General features: G+C 48.4%; 1 protein-coding gene across 28 annotated transcripts in view; it reads right to left on the bottom strand.

The window, feature by feature from the left end:
- Positions 1 to 22032, bottom strand: part of LOC126867574 (protein turtle-like) — a 159630-nt gene that overhangs the window by 49881 nt on the left and 87717 nt on the right. For 25 of the 28 annotated variants that reach the window (XR_007690352.1, XR_007690351.1, XR_007690354.1 and 22 more), the window contains one exon: positions 15478 to 15521. The gene's annotated coding sequence lies outside the window, so the exon portion shown is untranslated. Of the gene's footprint in view, positions 1 to 11464; positions 13075 to 15477; positions 15522 to 22032 lie in introns of those variants that run through there. The other 3 variants (XM_050622194.1, XM_050622195.1, XM_050622196.1) reach the window with 3 other exon arrangements.

The raw sequence follows: 22032 nt of genomic DNA, 5'->3' as shown, positions 1-22032 counted from the left end.
TCAAGGTTCCCTCGCCAAACTGCAGTGGCGGCCGATGGCAATAGAATTCCAGGCTAAAAGGGAACGAACCCGAGGTCAGTCGATGACGTTTCACCAACAAAATTGAAACAGGCCTGTGAAAAGGATCGTCGAATGGCCCTCGTGAACGCTTCGTAATCGCAATGTTTGCTCTTTCTCGTCGAGAAGCCTCTGCCCGTGCTCTGTTCCCTGGCGACCGCCCGCCAATCTTTTTTTCCCTCAATCACCAGCTTTCAAAACGAAATAGAAGTTGCGAGCGCTCGTCAAAAGGGCTGAAATAATCGAAAATGATCGCGGACAAGTATGGAATACTTCGCGGATAGGAATATCACGATATTGCATATGGCTTTCTTCGCTAAATCGGGTAGAACTCGGTTAGAACGAGCCAACAAAGAAGAAACTTAGAATTCGTAATCACTCTGTACCAAACGAGCATCGAACAATGAAAATAATGTCCAAGGGCTTAATTATGCAATGTCAATTAAATCTGCTGTTTCGTCCAATTGATCCAATTATATCGTCGGTCATACCGGATGAAATTCTCGTAACAATGCATTAAAACGAGCCCTTCTCCGGCGAACATTTTTAGCTCCTCGTGGCTTTTATCGGCTGAATCCTCGACGGAATATCGTAGCCGTCAGTTTTCAAGGAAAGTTAAGAGTCCACGATGATCTTCTTTACAGGCAGAATTATCCGGAAGCGATAAAATGGACTTCCGTCGTCTCGAATACGTCTTTTAACCGTCTCGAAAAAAAAGCGGAATCTGTGAAATGAAATCGATTAAAACAGTCAATGGACAAACCAGGACAGCTACGAGGTTGCACGGTTTCACAAGTTCGCCTGGCGATACCTCGGCCGTTCATTAATCGTTTTCGCCGGAACTACCTCGACGTCGTCATTCAGGCTGGTTCTCTCTTGCCATCCCTCGTTCCACGGTTCGTTTTACAGGCCAACTTCCGTGTAGCCTACCGGAGAATCATAGGTCGTATCTTCGACGCGGTTACAACCCGTCAAAGTTACCGGCCACGAGATTTTCACCCTTGTAAGTTTGCGAGGGACGTTGCGGGGAACGAGTGCTTGCAGCGAGTATGCAACTCTTACCAGGATTGCCCGTGTCGGCGAGCACCCAACCTAACCCGGCGACTCGGCGGTGATTACATCCGGGATAAGAACCGAGATGTACGGACGAGCAAAGATAAAGGCATAGAGGAGCGTGGATGTGACTTCGTCGAGGGAAATGAAGAAAAGGGGTGAAGTGCCGAAGGGATGAAGACCACGCGAGGGAGAATGAGAAAAGAGAGAGAAAAAGGGAGGAGGCACGAGAGACGAGCGTAAAAGAGGATTCGATCATGAACAATATGTGATACGATAGAAATGGGTTTTAAAGTGGAGAGTGTTTAAGTTGCGCCCTTCTCAGGGGAAATCTCGGAATATCGACTGAGCTGCAATGTTAAACATGCTAGACCCTCGGAGACACCTTCGTGCGACGCGAAGGACCAATTGCCGATCAAAGGTTTCAGCGATTTTCCTCCCGTTTCGCCCATGCTTTGAGTGGTAGTTGAAAGAGAACGAGAAAAATGGTGTTTCGATTGGAAAAGAGGAAAAAATATATCCACTTTACGCAAACCAAAGTCCAAACTGTCTTTGAAGAGACTCGACAGAACTCGAGAAGTCGAACGAAATTAGGAATTCATGTAGGTACTCCGAACGGATGTTGATAAATTTGTTCTCGTTTGTTTCTACAGGACAAAGGATCGATTCGGCGAGAACCGGTAATTTGTCGGAAACTACTCGAGGATTAATCCACGTTGACAGTTTGACTTACCGAATCAACAAAACAGTGAATTCTATGCAAATTCTACTCTCTTAGTCGAAAGAGACATCGACGGTAGCGGCGAGTGAAATCGGTATTAATTCCATCGTAGTCGATGGACGAGTTTATTTAGTCCTCGCCTTCGTAGTCTGCGGCGGAATTTCCGAGGAATCCGTCAGGGCGTTCGTTCAACGACGAAACGAATAAACTCTTCCTCGAAGCGCTATTGTCACCGCGAGCTGACCTACATACATCCACATTCTTTCACGTTCGTTCCGTCCAGAATCTTCGCGTATCGTTTACTTTCGAAACGAGCAAAAACTATGGAAAACTACGACGTTATAATAATCGCCTCGATTCATAAACTCAAAGTTATCGTTGCATTGCAATCACTGTAATGACGTTAAATGTATAACGTCAAATACGTATTCTCCGATTATCACTCGTACGCGGCCTAAAGCCTAAGATTTCACGTCCCGACACGCTAGAGGACAATTTCTCTTTACTTATGTCGATCGTTCGTCGAATCAAAGAAGGAGAGTGGCAAATTTAGCGGTCCTTTGAAATTATGTGCGCTGATTTGTGACGAAATTAGCACGATACACGCGATCACGTCGCTTGGGGCTTGTTGGCTCTACGATTCCTAACCGATAGCATCGCGAAACGAGGTACTTCAGACGAATAAACCTACCACCGGCCAAACCGGCACCCTATCGGAAAAACGACTCGTTTCGAGATCGCGTGATTTCTTGCCGCACCAGACGACTCCGCGACAGTGCGCGTCGTGAAATTTCAACTAGCAAAACCAGAGGGAAGATCCGACGAATAATTCTTGGATGCTTTCGACCCCAGTGGATCGTGCAGAAGATCGTGACCGATTCTCGCCGTTCGCACAATTACATGATAAACGGGAAAATATTATTCGAACTAGCAACAATTCGTAGTGGTGCAAATTCGCAATGAAAATTTACTTTTCCAACAACGAAGTTGCGGTACATAATGGAAAGCAGCACAGCAGACCGTCTACGTTTCCGTAATGGCGATTTATATGAACAAAAAAAAAAGCGGGCAGTGACGATTTTAGCGTGGCCCGACGAGAACAGGAATAAAATCGCGAGAACGCGAGTACTAACGTTTTTTTCTTCTAACACCGAGCGGAACGACGAGTTTAATTACAGTGGAGCGAAGTGTTTGCGCGACGTACAGTCGTTATTCTCAGCACAGCTCGCGACTGGTCGCGATACATTTATGGAAAGGTTCCGACGATATTTGCGGTACACCATAGCGGCGTAAAGCTCAAAGCATTTAGCGTGCTAGCGGCGATTCGTAGCACTGCGCAACAACCGCGAGCCCCGCAAAACGCGTCGCCAGCACCAGCTGCGACAGCATCGTCACCTAGTCGACCGCAAAACTGCCAGCGGAATACCAAAATGCGACTGGCGAGTACGCTCACCAGGCATCCGTGAAATGATACCCGGCACGAGCTCGAACACGCCGAAATAACTGAAACTTTTGCGGCGGTGCCGGCGTGGCGATGGATTCCAAGGATTCTACCGCGTTTAGGGTTCGACTACCTTCTTCGAGCGCCGATACGAAAGCTCGCGCGCGCCTCGTATACCGCCCTTCCGCGATTTCCTGTCCGGTATTCCCTGCGATTCCTTCCACGGCCTGCAGTTCCTCTGGTTCGTTCAATTCGTCGGTTCCCGGCCGATCGGAACGACGCGTCGAATGTTTGCCGGCTAAGCGAGAGAGAAAATCCTCTCCACAGAGATATCCTTGCGAGCTTCGCGGTTTTGGCTCCGAGTTTCCTGTATTTTCGATTCTCGATGTAATAACGTTAAAGCTCTCGGTATATGCACTCACTCGACATACGAAAGGAGTTCGACCGCCTCTTCTACCGTTATGAAAGATCGTAAAGCTTTCCATACGGTGAAACGGGAGAAACAAACAAGAAGCACGGCGCATTTCCTCCCGCTCTTTTAATTCCTTCTCCCGGGGGCGGAGCAACAGCCGGCCGTTCACCCGGGAAAGAAAAATTTCAATTACCCGCACCCCCGAGTTTCTTACTTCTAGTTTCCGTGTGCCGGATGGTACCTATAGGTTTCGTCGTAAAACGGTCGCAGCCCGGCCAGCCGTCCGCCGAGAATGTAGAACAAATCCAAAGTTGTCTCATCAACTTTTCACTGGCCGCATACCGTTCCTGGAAGCTCGTTCAGTTATTCATTCGTGCGCTGGCAAAACGACTTGGCCACCAGGTCGTAAGGTCGGCGATCGATGCGTCCAACATGCGCTTTGTTTTCCGCATGCTACGAGCAACCGGAACGCGTTTCTTTTGTCGATATCCAACTCGATTATCGAAATTCGCCGATCGTTTAGATGGTCCATGCGAAATTACGGTGCCGCAATGCGAATCACGTTGGCGATCATTTATGGAAGTTGTCGGGGCCGGTGACGTAATCCAAAAAGAGTTAATTATCCTCCGCTATTAACACGCTCTAACAATACGCTTAAATCGTGGGGCAAATAAAGTACTGTACACGGGCTGCTCGTAATTTCGCGCTTAATTAACGTTCTTCCCTCTGGCACGTATCTACACCGACCTCCTTCTTGTCGATCCATCTTTCCCGAGGTGCAAACCTCGGGCCAATGATTTCGAGGTTAACGCGGCAACGGGGATGCGTTAAGCGAGTCGCAATTTGGACGGACCATTCGAAAGCGTCGAATGAGCGAGACTAAGAAAAGAGGAAACAGGGGTTCAGAGGTGGAGGAGCTGGCTGATCTTTCTTCTTTTCTCTTGGACGCGTTAAGCAGTGAAGGAGGGCAGTGGGGCCACGAAGAAAAAAGCGAGACATTCGGCTCGTTCGGGGACATTCGACCGGGGAAATACCTGGAAGGAAGAAGACGTCGCACGAAGTCGAATCTTTATCGACTCGGTCAGCTACCCGCAGCTGCAATTGAATCAAATGTACCATAGGGAAGTGCACTTAACCGTCCCTCTTGTCTCTTTTCTTCTCATCTCTCTTTCGACCGTGCTGCCACCGGCAGTCACTGACGCCGAACCGGCTTCTCGGAGGCGGCGCGCCAATAAGCTCATTCCCGGACCAACAGCGCCGAAAGGGAAATTGCTGTCACGAGAATTTACTCTGTCCACCGTATTTTTCCCCGAGAGAAACCAATATCGCCACGGTTCGACTTCCACTGGGTCAGCCGATCATTCCCTCTGCCATACCATCGGGCTTTCAAATCGAACGCATTTTCGGTTCGTGATCCGAGAGTACTTTGATTTACTGGATCTATGAAATTTTCCTCGTTCGCGATGTTCCCTGTGGGTCGTACTTCGTACATCAAACGTCAAAGGTTTGCAAAGTTCGAGTCCCAAGCAGCGTGATCGCGGTGTTTAGATTTTGTGTCGAAAAGTCTCAGTACATCTGAACGCTACGGACGACTGACGGTATTTTGTATTTCATTGTTATTTTGTCAATAATTTTTATTGAACAAAACTTGAAATATTTATAAATTAATAGTACGCATATATAACAATATAAACGTATTTCATAAAATAACAAATATGACGGGTGCTATTGCGCCGTTTGTTTCTCTTTGCAATCGATTAGGACAAGCGCTATCGCGCTGTTCGGGATTTCTCGACCCTATTTTTTCAAAGACCCCTGAGACTCAAACGGTTAACAATAACATCGCGTGATTCTATTAACTCCGATAGAAATGGTCGAATTGAAATTTCGTGCAAGGTACGGAGGAACTTGATGGTTTCTTCGCCGGTCCAGTGCGAAACAACGTAAGCACTACGAGGATATCTGACGCGTAGGTTCGCCACGATTCCTCGTGAATTATTGCCCCGTCTCGGCGGTATGCGGATTATCAAGTAGAAAAGTTCTCGCGAACATCGTAAATTCCGGTAGCACCGTAGGGCGTATTTTATCAGACGTTTGCCGGGGCATTGCACTGACTCGAATCCGATTTACCTAACCAAGTTTTAACATCACGTCAACGAATAAATAACGGATGATAAGACAGTTCTCCCACATTATGATATCTAGACGTTGAGCGCGTTCGCTACATCCGCTCTCAACCTCGTGGATTTGGGGACCGCTGACGTATCGAAAGTCTCCTTTAGCGATAACTCACGACGACGCGACGCTGCGCGTACAAACTCAAACACAGGCACACGCCCGCATACACGTAGCTCTGTAACAAGCATAAGCCACGGAAACAAGGATGGTCGTGCTTAAGCGGCGTCTACGAGCTGCCTAAAGCACGTGGTGCAAACTTAACCGAACACGAAGTTTCAAACAAGTCCGCTTGCACAATACGGAAGCTGGTCGTTCTAACCAGACGGAGACACGGCTAGGCGTCGCAAAGAAAGAGAAAGGAAACTGCTGATGATGGCGGCAATGCCATCGAGAAAGCCTGCTCCACCGTTATCGGGTTAAAGAAAGGCGCGATACAAGGTAACGTAATCGTCGGAGGCTAAGAAGCTCCGAGCGGTGAAGAAGAGTCGACGACAAGGGTGTGTCTCAGCTACGATGGATATGCGGACGCGTTTAAATTCCGCTTAAAAGTCCATTAAGACCGAATTAGGCGGCCTGCGTCTACCACTTCTGAGATCATCTCGTGATCCAGCCTGTACGAAATCGCCGCCGTAACTTTTGTATAATGCTACCAAGGGAGATTTGTCGCTCGCGTCGCGTACAGCTATGTGAGGTAGAGAACATCGAGGTCAGTTTAGCCGTGACAAAAAAAAAAAAAAAAAATTCAGCGCAGAATATACCGGGGCCCGGGAAAAGATCAATACAAACTATATTCATTTGGGTATTAAAATGTTTGTAGAACCGGACAAAAGAAAAATTGACTGGACAAGGTTGACGTCAGCGGTGATAAACAGCTACTGCACTGGCATTCGAGTGCTCGCGTCCATTGCATTATACTGTCATTGTGCTTAGTTCATTTACGAGGATAAATCAATCGCGAGGATGTTTCTGCTTGGAAATCAACGCGATCCATGTTCGTGTTTGAATGTTTGGTTTTCGCATCGAAAAGTTCGCTGGAAGGTGCTATCGAGGAAACATCACAGCACGAAGTCCCCTTAATTTTCAAAGCGCAGATGATACAAAGAGGCTGGATAGTTGGATCGATGCATCCTTTGAAAAGTTGGTTGGAGGAATCCGTCGCGAGAACGCGACTGCAGACCGCTCGAGTTTAATTGCGTTTCACACAGAAACACGGTTAACTGGATGACCGGGTTTAATTACATCGTTCGCGGCTCCAAAGTGTAAATGCAATAGATGCCGGCACGCGCGCGGTTACAACGCGCAATTGAAGGTTTTATGAAAATCGATTTTCCATAAAGCGACGCGTTCACGTGCTACGTTAATCCGGATAAATTTGCGCACCATGGGCCAATAACGTTGCACGCGTACGACGCGTTCCAAAGGCTCGTCCCGAGTTCTTTGGTTCAACCGTTTTGTTGTTCATTCTTGAGTGGTTTTCGCATGTTCGACAGGGTTTATGAGCGAAGAGTTACAAACAACCGCGGCGGTTAACAAAAATGGAACAATTACAGCGGATGTTCCTTTAACTGAGACCCAATAGCATAAATTAAATCTTACTCGGAGCGAACGTAATCTAGTTACCACCCGTGTACTTCTCTTTTTCTGTTATAATTAAAACAATAAACTAACGTATAACTTATACCGTTTCTAGAATACGCGATGCGTAACGTCATCAATTCGTCCACGCCTGTCGTCCGCCACTTGCCGTTCTCGACATATTCATACCGACATCAGCCCCGATGTTCGTCTCTGCGGAGAATCCACGTTCGTCGATAACGTTCGATTATCAACGTTTCGTTAGAATAACAACTTGTTTTAAGAGGGTCGAATTTTATCTCGTACGCCTTTATTTTACTATTAGCTTGATCGAATAAGCCACGGGAATACCGGATTTCCGAATATATCTGTGTTTCCACTCCTTCCATTTGGATGTTTCCGTTCGATCGATCTATTCGAATCCAGGTAGCTGCACGTTGGCGTGCACGTAGCTGGATGGAGGCCGAGGTGGCACGTTACCTGCTCGTGGTCCGAAAAAAGACCTTCAACTTTCGACCTACGGAACCAAGAGGAAAAGGCATCGCGTGCTCGAGGAATCAGCACGATCTCGGGCCAGAATTTCGATCGGGTCTTGCGTCGCCACTCGAAGGACAGATATTGTCTCGGCCCTTGTCTGTGTGTCAGATTGGGTAGAAAAAATCGCGAAGGAACCGCTGAATAAATTAACCGTTACGTGACGAGCGAATCGTGTCCGAGACCGGTATTTAATTTTTAAGCAATCTCCTCAAAGATGAGGTCATGGACGTTGTATAGATTTCGTTCGACTGGAAAAAGGAGTTTTCTTCCTTCTACTCGAAACAAAGAAATCAAACGACCGTTCGTGCTCGTACTACGAGTGCGAGATCAAGGAATTAATAATAGGAACAGCAGAAACTGTCTAGGAACGGTGGAACGACGAAATCGGAAAAATACGAAAGCAGGGAGTACGGCGTGGTGGATTTGCATGATTGGTCAATCAATACCCTTCTGCTGTTGATAGCCGTGCTACTAGATAAAAACCATTCGACAACAATGACGATGCATTTATTCAAGAGTAACGATTAAATTTCATTCTCGCGGTCCTGAGTTGAGCGCAAACGTTCGTCGATACGACGAATCGATTCCTGAAGGAAGCTGGACGAAAACACGATGATACTCGCTCCACTTTCCCGTTTAGCCGTTCGATCAACTCGCGTAATAAGTTTCACCGGTTGTATAGGCAGGGGTGGACGCAGGATTCGAAACGAAACACAATTCCGCAGCGACAGCAGTTTTTAGTCGATTCGAGGCGCCAGGGAATTCCGGCCAGGCGTATCGGGTCAAGAGAGATTAAACGAGAATTTGGTCGGCAGAAACGCGCGAGATACACGGCCCTCTGTTGTAAGCGCTACACCGCGAACGACGATGCCGTTTCCCGTTCGAAAAACCCCATCCCCTCAACTCCGTTAACGTTGCAATTGCAGCGGCCGTGTACAGCACACGAGTACCCCCTTGAAAAACGACCATGCCAGTGTCGTTCCCGGGAAATAGTTTGCGTTTTATACGACCGAGCGAAAAAGTTACGCTGTCGCGCACCGGTTTTCCGTTAAGGCGGCGTTTTTCTCCGAATGTCGACGTGCAATTTCGCTCCACGGGAAAATAGCCGGCTACGAGAGGGGTAACGATTTCGATTCGCGGTCAAAATTAACCGAAGCCTGCTGGCTGATATTCGAACCGCGCGGTGCCATCGCAGCGAATAGTTGCGTCGACTCCAGCAGTTTCAGCAATTTTATTCGCTTCACCTGGCTAGCTCGCTAACAAAATGCAATTTAATTCTCCTTGATTGTATCGCCAGTCATACCAAGAATCCTCGTATGCGTGCCTGTGCCAATTTACTATCGGCGCGGCGTGTCAGCGAGAAAAATTGAACTGCACGTTTAAGTCGCGCTTTATCGTAACGTCGCGTTGCGTCGTTATCGTACTTAACCAAACCGTGCTTCGACGCTGAGTTTATATCTAGTATACCGTATTATTGTTTCGAGTAACGCGCGCAACGAATTGCGGGGAATGTTCGGTACGTTAAATTAACCAGGAAAATTTAGTTACTCGAAATATTAGCGAGCAAACGGTTAGAGTGGCTACTACATAAAACCGAGCAGCAAGCCTGATTGCGTTGAATTCATCTCTCGTATATAATGAAATCCGAAAGGTTAATTACGTTGATATAAGTTACAAAACGAGGAAATAATTAATTCGTCGGGTTACCGATAACCCGAAAATAATTCTCGCGACTACGCTTATAAATTTAACCATGTTAAAAGGAGATATTAAATCAAAACACGTTAAAAGGAGATGCTAATTCGAAAACGAATAGCCGTGGCTGAGTACTACTCACGCAGACCGACCCTATTACCAAATGCAATTCGACCGATTGCCGGTACCACGCGTACTCTATTAAAACGGGAACCAACCTCGCATTAATCCCGCCGATGTTTCTCTATTTTTCACCGTTCACGAGGATCGTGGCAACGATACGGTGATCGATCGACACCTTGCGGCTATGGAAATGACGATTCGACGCGGTGAATCGATTCGGGCACAGGTGCATAAGCGACGTAGAGACGTTTCGACGTGTAACGCGACACAAGGCTCGATAATTCTCGAACCAAGAGCCGTAGGCCATGTGTAACAACCTCATAAGTTAGTCGCGGGAGGAAAAATCGCCGGTACGCACAAATTACCGCAAATTGATAGTTAGCGAGGTTGTAAGTTATATTCGATCAGCTCGAAGAGAGAGGTTTGCCAGTGGTTGGCTGCATCCAACGGACCGTAAACGTGCTCTTCGTGCATTTCCTGGCTCGGATACATCAAAGGAGTAATGAAATCAAGCATGCCGCCAGGTATTCTAGAAGATCGATTTCTGACTCGATCGATCGAATTTCGTTCCGACGTTCCGAGATACATTCGCGATTCACAGAGAATATTATCTTCTTTCATCGCGTTCTGCCCTTTTTCCACGGTCCGACAAAACTTTTAATTGCGAATTTATTAACGACTATCGATGGCTGATGGAAAAAGCGACCTCCATCGCAACGTGCGTTTCGTCAATTACGAAAAACTCTTCCTCGGTATTACTTTGCGACAACTTTTTCGTTCGAAAAAACAACTCGACTTTTTCAATCGAAAATAGATACTGCGATATTTTACGCCATAAACGACGAAGCAATCGATAATCGATGTGCCGATCAATCGCAGGCAAGCGTTTAGCGGTAAACAGGCTGACAATGTTCGTGCAATCAAGGAATAAAGAAGATTGGTCGGAATCAAACATGAGTCGGAGTCGCACAATTTCTCAAACGCTAGATCGTCGTAGTCGTGAGTCTGAGCGCGATATCTGAAGGACGATTAATTCTGCTGAAAGCGAGATCGGTGCGGTACCGTTTTCGTGGAGATGGCAGCTGGAGGGGGTCATGTTGCTCGGAAAACCGCGAGATCCACTAGCGGTTCGATGTAATCGCGTTTAAAATAATTGCGCGCCTAGAATTCGATCGATCGGGGCGGGCAGGGGGTGGATCCAGGTGTGAGGCGTAGTTCCAAGTTCGTGGCACGAAAACGCCAGCCCGCGGCATATCCTTGCACTGCCCTTAACCCGCCCTTCGCGCCGCGGCCTCAGCAAACCTAACCTGCGCAGCCGCGTTGCAACTTGCATCCAGCATGGAGCGAGGCCATGTGCGCTATTAAATCCATCGACAAGAAGAAACGATGGGTCGACGGCGGACGTTGTGGCAGCGAAAACGACGCGGCGATACACCACAGCAGGAAATAGGGTTGACGGCGAAACGGACCAACAACCTTGAAACAACCATTCACATCGATGCCGGGAGAATTAACGTTTTCGATCCGAGAGCTTTCTCTCGATCACGCGGTTAGCTTTTATGCACCCATCGGATCCTCGCGACAAAATCCCAATGCTAAGAGACAAAAGGAAAAAAGAAAAAAGATACGAGGGAAGGAGGAAAAGAATCGTGTAGCAAACGTGAAAGCTTACCACGAACCCGATAAGTCTGTATCCTGAGTTTCTTCTCTCGCCGGGGTGTGGTTCCTTGGCGTACGGGTGGGGCCAGGATCACCCCACGGGATTAAGGATTTTGGACTTGGCTGGATTCAGGAAGCTCGTGCCTGTCTCTGTACGCGTCTCTTCGAGTATACGTCGGGGGTTGGCGTATGTGTGTGTCGGAGGGACACAACCGCGCGCGTGGTTGTTTCTAGGTGTACGCTGCTATAGAGGTTAACGGCTAAGGCGGGGACGCGTGTGGGAGAGCGCGTTCCTTTCTGGCATCGACGTGGCTGTGTAAACGCACATTCGCGTCAGAGAAGTTGCGATGGATCAGAGGGAAAGAGGACGGAGAAAACGCGTGCAGGTTTTTGACCGTACGTGCGTGTCGTGCAAGCGAGTACGCGTGTCCCTAGAACGAGACCTCGTAGGTAGTGCACGGTACTTGCGCACGTGTGTTTCTACGGGGTGATCGTTGTGTATGTGCGTAGAAGGACGATTTTCTAGGTGGTCGTGCGTCGATTCGCAAACCAGTCGGAGAACGGTGTCCGGGGATCATAAGGCGAAACGGGTTTTAAGGTTCTTTTGGATGAAACGGAATAGGGCGAGGGGGTCGGTCTAGACGAACTCCTGCCTTCGCTAGGACATTGTTACTCTCGATAGATTGTTTCGTCACTGAGAGATTCGACCGATGGTAACGCGATCCATTCGCGGCAGCCACCTCCGCCTATTTTCCACGTTCTTGACGGCCTGGTCAGGACCCGTCAAGGTCCTCACCAGAATGTATCCTTTGCCTCTTCCGCTCCTTCTTTCCACCGTTCGTTTTGTCTGTCCTTCTTTTACGGTCCGTTCTTAGTCACGTGATGCATCGCGCCGCGACATCGTACGTGCTACCACCCAATGAACTGATCGTGTCACGAATTCGCGTGCACCATCGATTCACCTCACGGTTCACGAACTTTGGTCGATCTTCGACGACATTCGCTCCTTTCGTCAGTCGCGAAACTCGACCGCACCGTGTTCGCGCCGGCTTAGCGACGAATAGGACACCGCCAGACCTCCGACCTTCGATTCAGAGATTCGAGGTCGATACGAGGCGTTCTCACGATAGACACAGACTAAAAAATTGTTTCCCTCTGGCTTCGACACCGACACTGATAACTCGACGCTAACGTCGTACTTGACTTGCACACCGTTCGCAGCACAGTTCGCGAACCGTTGGCCGAGTTAGCGCACTCTGTTTCCTCGCCTCGTGTTGTCCTTCCAAGAATCTCTTGGTTTCGTCTGACGGAAAAAAGATCGCGGCGTTGCTGTTCCTTCCGATAAGGCCGCGAAGTCACGACTGCGACACAACGTTCGTGCAACGAATCGGTCGCGGCGGATAATCGCGCGCGCCTCCGAACATCAAGGCGATGCGTTTCAAAAGCAGCCGATAGTTCTGGAGCGGGCAAATCGTTCGACACTCGCGGAGCACGTTCGCGCGCGCCACGATTCCGATAAAATTCAGTAGAAAAATCGCGAAGAGCGCGTCACACACCGCGAGGGAGTAGTTGAAGGTACCGCTTGGCTGGCGGTGGTGCGCGGCGCCATGACAGTGTTCGCTCCTCTACTACCGCCCCCACCAAACAACCCCCACTGTCGGCGCACTCTCTCAACCCCTCTTCTCCCAGCGAACCCCTTCGGAACCCCTCGGCACCCCGCCGACCCGACTTTTGCCTCCTCCGCAGCTACGGATCCGTTCCATTCGCCCCGCTGTGCCTCGTCTTTCACCCTCTCCGACACCCCCTGACGTCCCTTGCCGCGATTCGCAATGCCTCGGCCCCACCAACGCAATATTGATCGGGCGGAAGGGCGGCATCCAAGCTCGTAACGACTTTCAGAGGTGCCCTGGCCACGTCCCTCGTGTCATCCGCCTCTCTTTTTTTCTGTCCATCTTCTCTTCTTTTCACCCTCGTTCATCCTTGATTTCTTTCTTCACTCAGCATCGTAAGAGATTTCTCGCGTCTGCCTCTCGCAAAACAAATTGTTTCGGAAGGATGTTTATCCGTTTTTCGTCGACTAACAGCCGATCTGTCACTTCAGTAATAGATTTCTTTCCACGGATCGCACGTGGGGCGTCGCGTGTACTCCATACGACCAGACGGTCGACCGCTGCTTCACCAAAATCTACTCCATCGGTTCGCGGCGAGCATCCGCGTTCGTTTGTCCGCGAGTCGCTCGATTATTTTTCTTGGTCAAACACATAGCAGCGGTTTTGCACTGCTGCTCCCATTATAATTTAATTGAATCCCTTCCCACGTTTGCGACGCCCGAACTGTCGATGCTTCGAACAATCAAATATTTAAGCGAGTTCTTCGTTTGCGTTCAGTGTTCAGGACGCGGATTCATCGAGTTAGGGCGAAATTTAAAGCCAAGTGACGCGTGAAATTTAATAAAGTACACGCAAGTTCCTGCACGGCAGTGAACGATGATGCGTATTTCGCGGCGAGAATCACGCGTCAATTTCATCGTTTGTTCTGTGGCGACCAACGGTTTTGCGCAAACTATCGCAGCTATCTTAGAATTAACATGCATTTATGCACGTATGCACGCTGGCACGATGTAGACATTAACAATTCAAGCATATGACTTTTCGCCGGATCAAAGAGACTGCTGAAATTTCACGATTCACCGTACTGGAAACGACCGCCGTCTGTCTCTTCGATCACCTTCCAAGTGCCTAGTCGCCTCTCGCGGAAACTTTTTCGCATCCCGACATTCGCTGCTACCGAGCGCGCGATCATCGACGTCCTCCGCTGGAATTGTCTCGAACCAGCTTGAAGAATGGAAAAGTTTTCGGGACGTCGGGAATATTTTGCGCCTTGTTGCTTTTCGCTATCTGCCTGACTTTTGATTGTTTCTCACCGATGCCCGAGAATAGCGCGAGAAGCGCGAATCACAGTTGGCGATTATTCCAAGGCTCTGCATCTTCCCCGATACTTAAACTTTGAATAAAAATATACTGAATCCGAGCGTGCTGCCAACAACTTGACGGAGGATAATTTTAATTCGGTGTGAATGCGACACGACGAAACGAGACGAGAAGAGAAGAGACGAGACGAGACGAGCCGAGCCAAGGCCGATAAAAATACGGAAGAGCGTGGGTCGCGTTATAGATAATAAGGAGATAGAACGCAGGCTTGGTTCGTAAAGCTTTCGACACCTGATCTCCCTTTCTAGGTAGACACAATGCGAACCACTCGCATGGAGCCGTTCAACCCTCTAGATCCGCGTAAGCTAACCTTTTGTCTGGATCGCGATGAAACGAGTGCTTCGCAGCCCCCTAAATAACGTTGAACGTGCGTGGCTTGCATTCGTATTCAGTGTTCGGGAGGCGTTTCTTTGTAACACGAATACGTATTGCTGATTTATCTCGAGCGAAAGATAACGGGATGTACATTACCGCGCGTGGCTGGAGAAAGCGGAGACTCGTAATAAAAGAGCCGAGAAACAAAGAGAACCGAGTACGAATAAGCGCGTGACGAATGTTAATTCCGGATGCAAGATTTTTCGTTTCGATCTATTATCCAATTGGACGGGCCACGATTCAGCATCTGTCGAACGCACGGATCCTTCGCAATCCCTAAATAACGAGCGAATGCATTGTTTCGAGTGGTATCTGACGGTGCGCAGAGAAGTCCCGTAAAGAAAAAAAAACGTTCTGTTCATGCATATGCAAGCAACTTAAATTTATGCGACCCTTCGTCCCGTATCTTTATTCAGCTTCTGACTGTATCCCTCTTTTCCGTTGCGGGGAAAGAAAGGCGGAAAACATAAACGAACCGCGACATAACGAGTGCAAAATACGAGACCTCGATAAAAGAACGGCCAGGGAACGAACGTCCGAGCCGAAAATCCTGGCCGAGTTTACGGAAATATTATTCCGCTTTCGTCGAGCTACTCGCAAACTAGCTTCGCGTGTGATTTTGCAGCTCAATGGCGGTGTACTGTTATTAGGAGAAACTTACCCCGCGAGTGCGCTCGCCCTGGATCCACAGAGACGCCTTGGGATCTGAAACAAAAAGAAACAGCGGTTAGTTTCGGGGATACGATAGCCGAACTGCTGGCAGAACTTTTGCAATTTACAGCCTGGAAAATTCCCGTAAGAGCGATCGCGTGACCAAAAGGAGGCAGTACGAGGTCGTCGGAAACAACTAGGCGACCAAGGGGAGGTGGACGCGGGGATGTTACACGCCCTTCGACGTCAACGAGAAAACAGAGTTGAAAACCTGGCGACATGTAAAAGGGAAAACCGAAACTGTGGCGCCAAAGTATCTCGATTCTTCGGAGACTTCGGAAATTCTATTGTAACCGGGTTTAATCGGCGAATGACGTGGAGCGCCTGCACAACCATATTCTGCTACGATCGCAAGGAAATGATAAGAGTCGGCCAGCAGACCATCGACCGATCTCTAATCGACGTCGCGAGATAAATACGAGAAGATTTGCAATTTCGCGCAGCGATTTCGACTTCGATTGTGATCCTGGAAACCTTTCCCATTCCTGCAAACAAACAAACGTTTGTTCGGCCTAGGAATCGAACGTCGTGGTCGCTTCGTTCTACACGCGATTCCCTGGATCTGACTTCCAAACGTCAGAATTCTTACGTAACGCGTTACGAATTAAAAGACGTACGTACGTCCCTCGATATCTTCTCCATGGCGAGTCTCGTAAAAAATGAAATAAAGTACTGGGAAAACGATTATTTTTAGAAAATTGTGCCCCAAAAAGAAGCGAGTTCTTTTTAATTGCGTCGAAATGGTTGTTCGCGGAGGTTACTCGCGCTGTTACTCGCGTTGCCATAAATTATCCGCTCGAATTCGTCCACTGCGTTTCCTAGGAAATTGGATTGGCTGACATTAATGCGATGTTCGCGGCTCAGCCACCCGGTAGTTCCGTCGCAGAGATGCGTTTCCGGCAAGGACTACCAGCCATAAATTGCTAAATACCCGCACTTAAAACGAACCAACCAGCGGACGCGTAGCTAACTGGATATGCGTCGATGCTTTTCTCCGGAATTTGCGCAGAATATCACGAACCGTGACTATTGGCCGCTTGCTAAAAATTTAAGTATTAGGTATGTCGCGATCGCGAACCATAGGATAAAATAGATCGTATAAATAAAGATCTATTTACGTCAAAAGACGCAGGTTATATATCTGTACACACATATATATATATATATATATATATATATATATATATATATATATATATATATTCGCGCGGATCGATAGTTTTGCACAGTTTAATATACATAGATGTCGTGTCGGTATTTTCTGCTGATGCGAGTAAGACGAAGCGAGAAGACGATAGGAGAGCGGAGAGAAAAAGAGAGTCCTCGACCTCTTAGAAACGAACGCGGCAAACCGCGGCGCTCTATCGTGCACCGAGTAAATACGACTCCGCCGATATCCGCCAATAAAATACGACCCTGTTATAAATCTACATAAAGTTGAAATGATTGAGAACCGGACGGTAACGCGGTACAGATCGACCGCTGTATTAAACTTTGGACACGATACTTTCTCCAATCGGCATTGCTCGAACATTAACCGCGTATCCTTCGTAATTTAACGGAAACAAAATCTTCCGCCTCTTTCCCGATGAGACGCAAAATCGAGTTCGGTTAAAGGTAAACAGATTTCTCGCGATTTTCGGCATCGAGATCTACGAATCTGATTTTCGGCTTCTGATCTACGAGAACACGTTGACAGTAATACTCGTTTACTTCACGTCGATTACTCGCCCTTACCCTATTCGTCGCCGTAGAAGAAGGCGCGAAATAAAGAGAACGGAAGGGGTCTTGTTCGACTATTAACTCCCTCCCTCTTTTCGTATCTTTTACGGAAGGACACGGCACGTCGAAATTGGCCCTAAAGTTGTTCAGTTGGAAACACGAGTAGCGCAAAGGGTATACTCGAGAGCTGGGAGCATAAGATCAGTTCGCGGCACAATCCGGAAAACTGTGACTCGAAATCTAATCGTCCGCTCATTCCCCCCGCGAGAAGTGTCTCCGAGGAGCAACGATTCCAGTGAGTGCACTCGTTCTCGAGAAGCGTGAAACGACTGCAAACGTGACGCCGGAAGATCTAGTCCGGTCGTGCTTCAATTTAATTGTTCTCGCCTCACTCGAGGAAGCTAGTACAATTCCCGGTTGTTCTAGTTTTCTTTCCCTTTTGTGAACCTGCGGAATATCACACTTGAGATAAACGCGTGGAATTTATTTGTTAGAGGCAACTATCAATGAATGCCGTGAAATCCGAAAACCCGCGAAAGAACCTTGAACGACTCGAAGGACGCGCGCTCCATGGCGGATCGTCTGGACTGCAAAGCGGTGACAAACAAGTTCGATCGCAATGTTTCTAAAGAGCATCCGCTTGACCGCTTCTAGGTTCCACAAGATCAATAGTAAAAGTCGCAAGGCAAACCGAGGTTCAGGATCGAAGGAAAGCGTGTCCGGATCGTGGGGGTTCTTTACCTTGGTCTAAAGATAGAACAGTGGATGGTTGATGGTCGGTAGGAAGCAGTTGACTCTAATTTTACTCGGAGTCTGTAACTGAACGCGAACGAGAGGTCAGCGAGACATCGGTAACCCGATAGGCTGGCTGATCGGACAGCAGCTCTAATTTTAGATAAATCCATCCGTCAGCCGATATTAGTTGGCTCATACGTGTGCCAGTAAACGCACGTCGTGTATGTCGAATACACGTCGCTCACCTAATAATGCACGCGAAAGTGCACGCGTATGTGCAGCTGACCCCAACCGACCGACAACACAGCGGTTCTCTCGCGCGTACATCTACCACGCCTGTGTGTGTTGGCCCGTGTACGAGCATCGAGTTGCACGCCAGTAAATCGATGTCTCTCTGGACGGTACCAGACCGGTACCGACCGTCCAAGGCTAGCTACCATATCCAAAGGCGTACGTACAGTCTATGGATTTCGGGCAACGACTTCGACACCGACTTGTTTTCCCCCGAGTCGCTATCCAGTTTTCTAATGGTGATCTAAAGTTCCTTAGACTTTTACTCCTTTGTTCGTGACAACAATCGTTCCCGATCGGTCTACGAGCCGGCTAAATAATCGGCAGATAGACACACTTTAGATTCGAATCGAGGAGGTTGAAAGTTTGAGAAAAAACTTTCCAAAGATATCGGCCAAGCATCCGATGGAAAAACAAACGAACAACTCGACTCTGCTCGATCGCAAATAGAAATATGCAAATCTTGAGGTAACCTTGTTCACTTTCCTCCGCGCGTTCGAGGGTAACCTACGAATGCTGGGGGAATCAGTCGACTGGAAAGGGGGAAACTGCTTGCCAAAATATTGTCTCGGTTCTTGCCCGTAGGAAGAATACCGAGGAGATTATCCACGACGAAATGTATACGCGAACCGCGACAAGAACGCTCCGTACAAAGCTTTCAGATCGCAGAGGAGCGAATCCAAGACTTCGCGATCGAAGAACCAGCTAAATCTAAATTCAATCCAAGCGCGCCGCGCCACGCCGTACTGTATTTCCGATGATTTTGTCTACTCGATTCGTCGTTTGCCGTGCACTGTTTTTACGGCGACGACGTTCGACCTTCTTTCCTTCGAATTTCGTGAATCCTCGCGGTCAACCACTGGTCTAAAAACGAATCGAAGGTTAGAAATGTTAGTGCGCTATCGTAGGTGGGTGGATCGACGCGCACATAACGTGGGTGGATCAAGAGTAAGTGAATCGAAGGTCGAACGCTGGAAAAATTATTCCAGAGCGGAAGGAAGCTCGATAACGAAGACGAAGTACAGCGAGCCGCGTGAGAGGGAAAAGGAGGTCGCGGCTGCTGGCTTGAATGAACGTTTCATTTCGATGCTTGACATGGCCGGAAATGGGAAATGGAGCTCGAGGCCAACGAGACTAGTGAAATGCAAATGAATGGCTGCTTCCACTGGCAACACCCTCGTACCTTGCCGTTCGTAGGGCTGAAACCGAGGCGATCTTGTGGCAAACGCGCGTCTCGCTGCTCGATCCATGTGCTACTGAGAAAAGTACGACTATCACGCAGCCTCGACGCGCAGCTCGGTGAAATAACCATGAAACTGCGCCACGGGATTGCTACGCGACCCGACACGTCGCACAAGTCCGCATGCCACCGAATAATATGCGCAAATTAATAAATATCTATACCACCTAATTTCGTGCAGTGGCCTCCGAGATATAGCGCAATCGTAAAATCCGTACGACGTTGCAGCTTTTACATCGATGGGAGCCGGATACGATAAGAATCTGTACATTTAGGCGAGGTCGCACGAAGCACGCCCTATTCTTGGTTTGGCCTTTATCAAAGGGAGTAGAGGGTCACGGCAACCGAGAATTTCACGACGCGTGATATGTGTGCAAGTATTTGCACGACGCTTAAACGATCTATCAGAGCTGCAGTTGATACTACGTCGATCATTTTTAACGACAGCCGCACGTTCAGCGCGTGACGATCTATGAGACGAAGCGAGAAACGATTTGGTGGGTCGAAGTTTTCATGACTGCCGATCGAATTTCGTCGGCTCGATGTCCGGCAAAGGACTCTCCGAATTCCGTAAGACCGGAAATTTAATTTCAAAGTCCACCACAAAGAACCACCGGTCAACGAAGTTAACGAATTCGACGAAAGACGTCCCTTTTACCGGTTTCCTTTTTTTCTTTCGTTCTCTTTGCGTTCGTCGCCCGAGTGTTCGATCAATGACGCGACAGCGCGATTGGTCGACTCCTCGAACTCACAGCGAGTCTCGGATCCGAACGTCGACTACTTTGTACTCCTTACTTGCGTACCAGTAATGCTAATGTCATTTGTCATTGTCTTTGAGACCATCTTTTTATCGATTATCTTCTCCACATCGGTGTCTTTGATTTTTTGTCGATACGGCGAAAAATGCAGATTTCCTTCTCCCTCGTAAAATCGTACCGCGGCTTTTCGACTTACACGATTCGCACGATTAATCGCCGTTCAGAACACCTACACCGATCCCATACAATCCACTTTCCAACCGATTAACGCGTAGCCAGGATAACGAGCTTTATTAACCAATCTAATGAAATCCAAAGTTGTTGAGCATGGGTTGGGAAAGTCTGGAACAGACTCGTAACTGGGAGGCGCCGGACATAGTCAGACACGATACGCGCGTCTCTCTCGGAGTTGGCTGCAATTCGATTCGGAAGGGCTTCGTCGGTGATCCATGCTTCACGGAGATCGAGTTAGAGACGGCTTCGCCAAACAGAAGAAGAGGACGAGAGGCAGAGAAAAGGAAAGAGGAAGAGTAGAGTGGGTAAGCGGCAGAACTACCAACTAGCTCGACCACGAGTTTCCCTCTAACTCCCAGAAATTCCACGGTATTAATTTATCTTCGTGCCTTTAGTTTCCTGTGTTACCGTGCCTTCTTCCATCTATCAATGTGTCTAGCGTATGATGTGCGTTCTAAGTACTTCATCCCTCGTCCGTACGGACCCAGGTACCAATAAAGGCGGCTACACGACCTATTTCTAGCTCGATGCTCGCGTTTCTTGCAACGTAGTCAGCTCCCTCTACCGCTAATCGTTCCTAGTTTCGATCTTCTGCGATATATCGGATCACGAATACGGGAAAGTTCACGCGTTCGCGTTAAAAGTTCGCTTTCTTCGACTCGGTAATTTTACCACGCATCTTGAGCACGTCGAGCGAGAACTCGACGACACAACTGCCAACTTACGTATCGTGATACCGCACTTCTCGCAGCCACGAGTCCCTGCGCTTCTCTTTATGTTCTTCTCGTTAACGTTCCATCTCATAAGTTACAGCTTTTCATCTAGACCAACGTCGGCAGTAAATATTCCTTTGCAACCAATTTCCATTTGCGAGTGCAGTCTGCTCATCTTTCTCCGCACTGCCGCCACGAGCCACGTCGCCGACGCGTCGTTCGCCGCTTTTCTTTTCTCTGAGTAAACCCGTCGCGCGCTTTTCCTTCTCCCGCAACCGACTCAGCGGGGTGAAAGTGAGAATTAAAAGGGTTCCAAGGATTCCGTGCTTTTACCCGACCGCGGAAGAACCGAGTGTTTATTCGGGAAACGCGTCACGAACGACCACTGGATAATGCACGCAACCTGACGTTCACGTTAATTGCGGCATTCTGCCACGCGATTTTTAGAGAAAACAATTTGAGAAGCGGGGGGCGGGAAATCAATCGATAGCCTGCGTCGAGAAAGCGGCGCGAAATTTTCCCAACCAACTGGCTTGCTATTTTTCTCTCGAAGCCTGCCGGCTATCTCTTTCCGAGCGCAATTTTTCAACCGGTCAAAGAATTATTCCCTTGTTTCGATTCGGTGCTGTCTATTTGCGTTTCTTCTACGTCTGCCGCATAAGTTACGACTCGCCGTCTCGCGCGATAAATACATCATTTCGACCCCGACCTCTCTCATCTAGCCAATTTCTGCTTGCGAGTCTTCGCTGCACTGTTACCGTTGCGCGAGATTTACGCCAGACTGCCGCTACTCTTGAATTACAAGAACCCAG

This window comes from Bombus huntii, chromosome 7 (assembly GCF_024542735.1).
Source record: "Bombus huntii isolate Logan2020A chromosome 7, iyBomHunt1.1, whole genome shotgun sequence".
NCBI lineage: Eukaryota > Metazoa > Arthropoda > Insecta > Hymenoptera > Apidae > Bombus > Bombus huntii.
Note: the sequence above shows the minus strand (reverse complement) of the source record. Positions and strands in the feature narration are given on the sequence as shown.